The sequence below is a fragment of the Canis aureus genome, chromosome 28 (genome assembly GCF_053574225.1).
Source record: "Canis aureus isolate CA01 chromosome 28, VMU_Caureus_v.1.0, whole genome shotgun sequence".
In the NCBI taxonomy this organism is placed as follows: Eukaryota; Metazoa; Chordata; class Mammalia; order Carnivora; family Canidae; genus Canis; species Canis aureus.
Window position 1 is genome coordinate 19,374,072 of NC_135638.1, and position 9,971 is coordinate 19,384,042.

Sequence of the window (9,971 nt, forward strand, 5' to 3'; positions counted from 1 at the left end):
ACCCAGGCTGCCCCAAAAACGTTTTGTTTTTTTTTGTGTGGTTTCTTTGGGGGTTTTTTTGAGAGCAGTCTTTTTAATGTCATTTTAGTGGACTATAAAAATCAATACACATTAATTGTAAAAAAGCCAATGCAGAAAAATACAAGGACTAAATCTAAAATCTCTATGATCCTGCCAAAATGATAGGCAACATATACAGATTAGGGGGGTATATATATTACAGAAATTAACTCCTGGGTCCTCCACTAACTGTGTGACCCTAGGCAAGTTACTTCATTTCACTAACTTTAGTTTTCTCACCTAAAAAATAAAGACAATAATATCTACTTCTTGGAGGTTTTGTGAGAATCAAATGAGATAATACTTAGGATAGTGTGTAGCACTATATTCTATACCTATGCTACAGATTCTCCAGGGAAATGGGTAACTAAATTATAGTGTCATCAAACAATAAAAATTTATATAGCCATTAAAAATAATGAGGTAGATCGATATGCACTCACTTGGAAATATTTGTCAGATTTAAATTAAAAAGCAATACAAGTATTTTCACATTTAAAAAATGTTCATGTACATTTGCATATACATGTGCATAAAAATAGCATGTATAGCATGACATACCTATGAAACAAAAGTCTGAACAGTCACATACCAAACTGTTAAAATGGTTTTGAGGAGCAGGGTAGAAAAAAAGAAAAATGAAAAGCATTTCATTTGCTTTTTGCATATAATCACTGTGTGAAATCTTTAAAATGAAATGCATCATTTTGTAATTAAGAGGCTAGCAAAGATTTTTTTTAATCTAAAAAGAAATTTGAATTTTTTAAAAGGAAAAATAACTTTAAATTACAGAACTACTTTACAGAAACTTCCACCTGTTTTTTTTTTTTAAACCTAACACCTTGTGAGGAATAATTTCAAATTAAAAATAGCGAAAGCAAATAGGTCACCTAAAACCTTCCAACTATGTTCATCTTGAAAACATATCAGGAAAGGTTTACATTAGTGCAGTTCTGCAGGACTTGTGAGATCAATCTGAACCTTCTGGCCTCAAAGGATCACTCTCAGATAAAATAAGCATATTTTAGGTCTCCCCTGGCTTTCATTAATCTAAGCCTCCTAGCTCATTTGAAAATTGGCCACACCAGCTTTCTTTACACAGAATAGCAATCCATATAAATCTTTTAGCCTCAGCTGCCCAGGGCCATACAAGTAAACCATTACAACCATGGTCTTTTCTTAATTCCCAAAGGAAATCAACAGTGAGGGAAAAGCCTATTTCCACAAACTGTGGGGCTTTACATTATATACTCATGATGATGTCATAAACTAATCAAAATATAAGATTTGCTATTTTCAGGATATCCTTGAATCATGTTTGTAGATCAAGAAGAACTTTTTATTTTATTTTTTTTTTAAGATTTCATTTATTTATTTATAAGAGACGTAGAGAGGCAAAGACATAGGTAGAGGGAGCCTGCTAGGCTCCCTGTGAAGAGTCTGATGAGAGACTTGATCCCAGAATCCCGGGATCATGACTTGAGCGGAAGATAGACGCTCAACCACTGAGCCACCCAGGTGCCGCAAGAACTTTTTAAAAACACGTTTACAAAAAATTAAAAAATAAAAAAAATAAAAACACATTTACTATAATAATTTCTGTAAACATATTTAAAAGAGATGAGAACCAGGAAGAACAAAAGGTGTAATTTTAAAATAGCTTCAGAAAGCTAGCATAATGTGATAGCCACAAACTACTTTATACCTCCACAAATGAAATTTCCCATGTCAATGCAGATGTCTCTAGGAACAATTCTCATAAAGTTCAGTTGAGGAATTCACTGAAGGGTGAAACCAGTTATTTGAGGGTTGGGGGTGGGGCAGGGAAACAGACTGATGGGAGAGATACAAGATCATAAAATAGATCAGGCCAAAGGAAATGTCCAGCTCCATAAACTTTTTCTCCTTAATAATGAGACATTATGAGATGAATTTATATCTAGGATAAACTAAACCAGTTAGGATATTGTAATATACTGTGAAGAAATTCAATGTGTGATTATGCTGAAAATCCTAAAAGTAACTCCAAGAGAAAGGTACAAGATCAACATCTAAGCAATATTTTTATAAGTTAACTCTTTTTGAACAAGCAAAGACCAGTAATAAACAAGAATGAATAAGCGTGGTGTCTGATAATTTTGTAAAATTGTCTATTAAGTGATATTGTTAACGGAAAAGTGCTATCTGGGTCATGGATTTTTTTCTCCCAATTATTTATTTGTTTGTTTGTTTGTTTGTTTGTTTGTTTATGAAGCTCAGGAACTGGTGAGGGAGGGGAAGAGAGGCTTGGCGGTGGCACCTCTCTCTTTACCCCACCTAGTGCCTTCTTAACGTAAAGCCAGGTCAGGAAGGGGGAGTCTGGATCCCAGGGCACATGTCAGCTGGAACAGCAAACTCTATCTGCTGAGGCTTTGGCAAATTCAGGTTGTCCATGACCTTGACAAACTCCTCACAGCTGAGAGTGAGCCATGGGTTCAAAGTCCACTCCTTCTCCACAGTGGACACTTGAGCCCAAGGTAATCATGAGCAGGGTAGATCAGACATTCTTCTGGAAGTGTGAAGATCTTTTCATGGACTGAGTGGTACAAAGTCTTAGCACAGCCTTGCTGGAAGTCCACCCACCCACAACTTGGATGAGTGGGGCATCTCCAGTGAAGCATAGGACCATTTTGGACCCGTCCGAGCAAGCCCAGGTAAAAGGTTCCTGGATCTTCAAGGTACCATATCCGTCCCAGATGAGAGAGAAATAAGCTTCTATTTTATTTGTCACCACTATATAGGGTCTTTGCCTTAGTTGCCAAATTTGGTGTCCTAACAAATATTGAAGTCTGATTGAAATGAAAAAAAAATTAAGGTTTTTGTTCATTTTGGGGGGGTTTGTTTGGTTTAGTTTGGTTTGGCTTTTTTATCTACTAAATGAAAGCTCATACCCCTAGAATGTGGTAATCCCATCAAGACATTACAATCCAGTCAAGTGGTATCCTTCTGCTTGGATGTTTTTCTTTCTGAAGTCATCTCCCACACTGCAAGAAATGCTTGTAAGTGTGCTGTCAAATGAAATTAGGATGGATCCCAGCATTCAAAAATCAAACTAAAATATAGCTAATGAGAAATAGCATTTATATGTATAATAGTCCCCACTTATCTGTGGGGGATACCTTCTAAAATTCCCAGTGGACACATGAAACTGTAGATAGTATCAAAGCCTATATATATACTATGTATTTTCCTACACATACATACTTATAATAAAGTTTAATTTACAAATTAGGCACAATAAGATATTAACCAGAACTAATAATAAAATATAATAATTATAACAATATACTGTAATAAAAGTTATGTGAATGTGATCTCTCTCTCTCCTCGTCTCTCAAAATATTGTATTGTATTATACTCACCCTTCTTGTGACAATGTGAGGTGATAAAATGCCTAAGTGATGACATGAAGTGAGGGGAATGACTTAAACCTCATGACGTCATGACATAGTGGTGGGCTACTGTTGATCTTCTGACCATATATTAGGAAGATCAACTGCTTCTGGACTATGGTTGATTGTGGGTAACTGAAACCATAGAAAGTAAAACTACAGATAAAAGGGACTACTATACATCATAAAATTCCTTACTATTCCTTCAAAGTTAGCTCCTCCTTCAGAATGTCCCATTTGTGTTTGTGGTACCGTGATCCTTCCTCTATATAGTCTTGAAATCTGAGTTATCTTTGAATTCTTCTCCTTACCTGCTATAATAAGCAGTGGCTGCATTTGTTGGGACTGTGTTTGGCTGCATGTAAGAGGAACCCAACTGTAAGGCAGCTTAACTAAATAAAAGTATATTTTCCCTCAAAACCAGAAGACAGTAGTAGGCAATTTAGAGCTGGAATGGCATCCAATTCAAAACAATATCAGAGAGGCCCCTAGTTCTCACTTCTACCAATCTTAGCACGTGATTTTCATAGAGCTTGAAAGATGGTGCCTCCTCTCTGACACCTTTTGTGTTTGCCTTAGCCTAGGAAACAGAACCTGAAGCAAGGTAGAAGTACTAATGCTTTATTCAGTGATATAATCTCAGGGCATAGAACAATAAACAAAGTAAAGTCCCTGCTCTCAGGGAATGCATTTTAATGAGGGGATTAGAAAATAAACAAATAAATAGGTACATAAACTAGAGAAAGTGACAAAGTAAAAAGAATTCTACTTTATGTAGACTATCAGGGAAGGATTTTCTGAAGAGCTTATATCTGAGCAGAAACTTGAATGAAAAAGAAACAAATTATGTAAAATATCTGGAAGATGCACCTTCCATGCTCAAGGTAAGACTACTGCAAGAGTCTTTAGTACATAAGAATATACTAAACATACTGACGGAGGAGAAGAGAGATCATGTGGTTGGAACCAAATAACAGATGTCAAGAGAAATAGACATAAGGTTGAAAAGTTGTCTTTTGGGACTAGGTGGTGTCAGGTCTAATGGACCAGACTGAGAGATTTCATTCTAAGATGATTACCTAGGCCAATGGAGGGTTTGGGGAATGAGAGGTAAAAGTAGAAGAGTAGATGTCACTAAGAGAGCAATTGCAGTGGTCCAGGAAGAGAGGGTATGGTGAATATGGTGCGATGAATGTGAAGGTCAAGAATCAAGGCTCACACTCAGAGGCTGGATTTCAGGAGTAAGAGTACCCAGCAATGCAGCACTGTTCCCTGCCTCACTTCCAAAAACTCTCTCACCTCTGCCTTCCACCTGTACCTGAAAAGAACATGAAATATCTAAGCCTGGAACCTGACTGTCAAGATCTAACCCTAGTTCTGCCACTTGCTTGTGTAATATGAACTTGAATAAGTTAATTTTCTGTGTTTCATCTTCTCTATCTTCATTATCTATAAAATGGGAATAATAATAATAAATAATAGTATTTATCACTTAGATTTTTGACATGCAAAGTGCCTAGAATAGTATCCACCACCTGACATAAGTATCAATAAATGATACCTAATAATATTACTAGATGTTTTCAACATCCTTTTTTTTCTTTTTTAAAGCTTTTATTTGGAAATAGTTTCGGATCCCTGGGTGGCGCAGCGGTTTGGCGCCTGCCTTTGGCCCAGGGCGCGATCCTGGAGACCTGGGATCGAATCCCACATCAGGCTCCTGGTGCATGGAGCCTGCTTCTCCCTCTGCCTATGTCTCTGCCTCTCTCTCTTTCTCTCTCTGTGACTATCATAAATAAATAAAAATTAAAAAAAAAATTTAAAAAAAAAAAAAAAGGAAATAGTTTCAAACTTACAAAAAGGTTTGCAAAGTAAATAAGAGTTGTAAGGAATAATCTTCGATCTTTTATCCAGATTCGCTTATATTTAACATTTATACCATTTGCTTTATAATTTGTACTCCTTGATCTCTCTCTCTCTCTGTATTTTTTCCTGAATTATTTAAGGGTAAGTTACAAACATTATGGCCCTTTGCACCTAAATTCTTTAGTGGTTTTCCTATGAATGCCTACCATACAGTCATTTACTTCTTTAATTGATACAAGGCTTTCCTTTCAACTGCTATCCATGTTCCAATTTTATCAGTAATCTAGTGATGTCCTCTTTTCTTGTTGTTAAAATCTATTTTATTTTTCCCTTTTAAAAATTTAAATTCAATTAATTAACATATAATGTATTATTGGTTTCAGAGGTAGAGGTCAGTGATTCATCAGTCTTACATAACATCCAGTGCTCATTACCTCCCACACCCTCCTTAATGTCCATCATCCAGTTACCCCATCCCTCACCCACCTCTCCTCCAGCAACCCTGTTTGTTTCTTATGATTAAGAGTCTCTTGGGATGTCTGGGTGGCTCAGCGGTTGGGCATCTGCCTCCGGCTCAGGGCGTGATCCCGGACTCCTGGGATTAAGTCCCATATCAGGCTCCTTGTATGGAGCCTGCTTCTCCTGTCCCTGCCTCTCTCTCTGTCTCTCATGCATAAATAAATAAAATCTTTAAAAAATAATAATAAAATAAAATCTTTTTTAAAAGTCTCTTATGGTTTGTCTCCCTCTCTGATTTTATCTTGTTTTATTTTTCCCTCCCTTCCCCTATGACCCTATTTTGTTTCTTAAATTCCACATATGAGTGAGATCATATACTTGTCTTTCTCTGATTGACTTATTTCACTTAGCATTGTATTCTCTAGTTCCATTCACATCATTGCAAATGTTTTCAACATCTTAAAATGCTGTATCTCTCTCTCTCTCACCTCTAAATTTGGCACCTGTTCTTACTACACCTGGAATGTATGTTGTTTAATTAATTCCAAACTCACCCTCCAACTCCCTACCTTAATGTTACCGCCTCTAGGGGGCCTTTTCTGATCCCATAAATGAGATTCAATTCTCTTCTTGTCTCTTGACCCACCACTCCATACTTACCTCCAGTAGTTACCCCCATCATAATTTCCAATAATCACTTGTTTTGTTTGATTTTCCTACTAGATCAAAACCTGAAGAAAAGAACAGTTGTTTGTTTTGTTCACCCCTGTATCCTCAAGGCCTACCATTGTACCTGGAAAACAGGTAGACATTAAATAGATATTAAAGAAATCAGTTCACCTAGCAAATTTGTAATATTAGCAAAAATAAGAAAATGTAGTAACCGAGCTCCCAGGGCCACATTATGACTTTCATGGGCCCTATCCTGCATAAATATATACATTTATAAATATAAGCACTGTGTCCACTGTGCATAATAAGTAAGTCAGCCCACAAGCATCAGCAACAGAAGAGTTAAAAGCAACAGAAAAAGTCAGAAGGGAGTAGAGAGAGGGCCAGAATCGGAAATTAGCTTGACTTCTGAGATGCAGTAGACAATGTAACTGTGATTCAACTATAAGGCTTTTATCTATAAGTAATGGATTCCTGAGTCCAATTCCCTAAACCATAACAGGAAAGCACAGAGATATGGCAAGGGCTGGGCTTAGTTGATTCAATAACTCAACACTGTCTGCAAATTTCAGGTTCTTTCTAATTCTCTATTCTTTTTTTTTTTTTTAAAGATTTTATTTATTTATTCATGAGAGACACAGAGAAAGAGAGAGGCAGAGACACAGGCAGAGGGAGAAGCAGGGTCCATGCAGGGAGCCCGACGTGGGACTCAATCCTGGGTCCCCAGGATCACGCCCTGGGCTGAAGGTGGTGCTAAACCGCTGAGCCACCCAGGCTGCCCTAATTCTCTATTCTTCTGTCCACAGCATCAGATTCATCCCAAATCCAGTTCCCCTTCCTGTCATCAGATGACTGTCAGCAGAAATGGAGGCAACATCGCTCTTTGATTACATCCAGTGAGACAACCAGAAAATTTCAGTCCTACACGGTAGTCTGAGTAAGCCGGCATTAGGCATGCATCCAATCTGGATCAATAACAATCCCCTGGGGAATACCTCACACTGGCTAATCTAGCAAGTCAGGATCCTTTCCTAGAGTGAGGGATGCAGCATACACCAGAACAAAATCAGGAAATAGGAAGAACCCCTGCAAGAATTCAAGAGATGTGGAATGGGTTATCAGACATTGAGTACATAAATGGTATTTACATTAGACATATAATGTGTTTACAACAAGTAGGAAAAATTATCTGCATCAAGTAAATTAAAAGGTCAAGAGACCATTTAACCCAAAGGAATATCTTAAGGGAAAAGATTTATAGAGGGTGCTTTAGGAGAAAGCTGTGTTGTGAGCTGCCTCCCCAAACTCCTCCCCTTAAAGGGTGAAATGGAGCTGCTAAGGACTTGCCCTCCTACTTCAAACCTTAGTGAGGAGGGATTCCACGGGGCTACTCAGGTGCTTAATATATCACCTCTACATTTGGGTGGCCAACAAAACTTGGAAGCTTACAAAATGTAGAAGTCTCTTTTTTTTTTTTTTTTTAAAGATTTTATTTATTTATTCATGAGAATACACAGAGAGGAGAGAGAGAGGCAGAGACACAGGCAGAGGGAGAAGCAGGCTTCACGCAGGGAGCCCGACATGGGATTCGATCCTGGGTCTCCAGGATCAGGCCCTGGGCTGCAGGCGGCGCTAAACCGCTGAGCCACCAGGGCTGCCCTAGAAGTCTCTTTATTGGTAACATCAAATCATAAATGACCTCCGCTCATCAAACATCAATACTCAATCTTCACCTTACTTAACATATCAGCAGTTGAAACAGTTTCTTCACCTCCCTTCTCATAAACCAACATTCCAGGTTTTCCCCCAACCCTCATAGTCACTCCTCTATTCCTGGCTCCTCCTGACCCACCAACTCCTTGATGACAGAGTACTCCAGGGCTCTGAAACCTCCAGTATTCCTTGAACCTCTTTTTTTTTTTTTTTTTTTTTTTTTACCTACACTTATCCTCTCTATATGTTAACAGCTTCCAAATGTTCACCTCCAGCCCAGAACTCTCTTCAGACTAATATATCCACTACCTTTTCAAAGCCTCCACTTAGATATCTAATAGATATCTCAACATGTGCAAATACAAGTTCCAATTTTTCCATATAAACCTGCTCTTCCTTGACTGTCTCATCTCAAGTAATGGCAACTCCATCCTTCCATCTGCTCAAGCAGTTGGAATCATCCCTGACTCCTTTCTCTATCTCATATTCTACTTGCAACCCATCAGCAAAGGTACTTTTGCCATTGTCTCTGCTTTCAAAATATATTCAGCATAGATTACTTCTCACCATCTCCTCCATAATCTTTTACCTGATTACTTTAAATGCCTCCCAACTTTCTCCTTCCTTTTCTACCTAGATTATCACAAGAAGTTCCCTGGTTTTTTTCCATGCATGACCAGTTGGCTACCAGAATAATCCTTTTTAAAATATGAGCTGGTGTCATTCTCCTACATAGAACCCTCCATCCCATTCAGAGCAAAAGCCAAAGTCCTAATAGTGGCCTATCATATTCATCAGCACACACCTACCTAACCCCCAATGCACACACATACTTAACCCCCCCCCAATGCATATACATACCCCCCTGACCATGTCTCCCCTCACTTACTTCATTTGAACAGCTCCCTGTTCTTCCTTAAACACACCAGACACACTCTGACCCCAGGGCCTTGAGACGAGCTATTCCTTCAACCTCTAATGCCTTTATTCCCAACAAGCTGCATGGCTTGCTCCCTCAATTCTTTCAAATATCATCTTCTCAGTGAAGCTATTCCCGACCACCCCATTTGTTTATTCATGAGAGACACACAGAGAGGGGCAGAGACGTAGGCGGAGGGAGAAGCAGACTCCATACAGGGAACCCGAAGTGGGACTTGATCCCAGAACCCCAGGATCATTCTCTGAGCCAAAAGCAGACACCCAACCACTGAGCCACCCAGGTGTCCCCTGACCACCCCATTTAAAACAGCAATTCTCACCGCTTTCAGCAGGCCCTCCCCCCCTCCCCTGTTTTGTTCTTCATAGCACACACATGGCATGTCTGTTTCTATGGTAGTCTATCATTTACTTATTTGCCAGTCTCATCCCACAAAAATACAAGCTCCATGAGGGCAAGGATTTTTTTTTTTTTTGGGGGGGGTCTGGGTTAAATGCTATATCCCCAGCATCTAGAACAGAGCCTGATATATGACAGGTACTCAATAAATATCAACCAAATGATTGTGTTAGTATTTGCTTTCTATAGTTATGCATTGTTTGAATATTTTACAAGAATAAAATGTTCACTTATTCATTCAACAAATATAGATTCAGAAAAAACCCAAGCCCAGGCACTATGCTAGATGCTGGGTCAAGAGTAATGAGCATACCTAGGCTGACTACACTACCTGGGCTCATGGAGGTTAATCTAGTGATAGATTTTTGAAATAATAACAAATGAGTGTTAAGTACTGGAAGGAAGGGCCACAAGTCTACAAAAGCATATCACGA

The 9,971-nt window shown here is 38.6% G+C and overlaps 1 long non-coding RNA gene across 3 annotated transcripts in view; it reads left to right on the forward strand.

Moving 5' to 3' along the window:
• LOC144300489 (uncharacterized) overlaps positions 1–9,971 on the forward strand; it is a 66,105-nt gene that overhangs the window by 35,663 nt on the left and 20,471 nt on the right. For 2 of the 3 annotated variants that reach the window (XR_013367160.1, XR_013367159.1), the window contains exons 4-5: positions 6,540–6,620; positions 7,295–7,425. This is a non-coding gene — a long non-coding RNA (uncharacterized LOC144300489). The remainder of the gene's footprint in view (positions 1–6,539; positions 6,621–7,294; positions 7,426–9,971) is intronic. The other variant, XR_013367161.1, reaches the window with a different exon arrangement.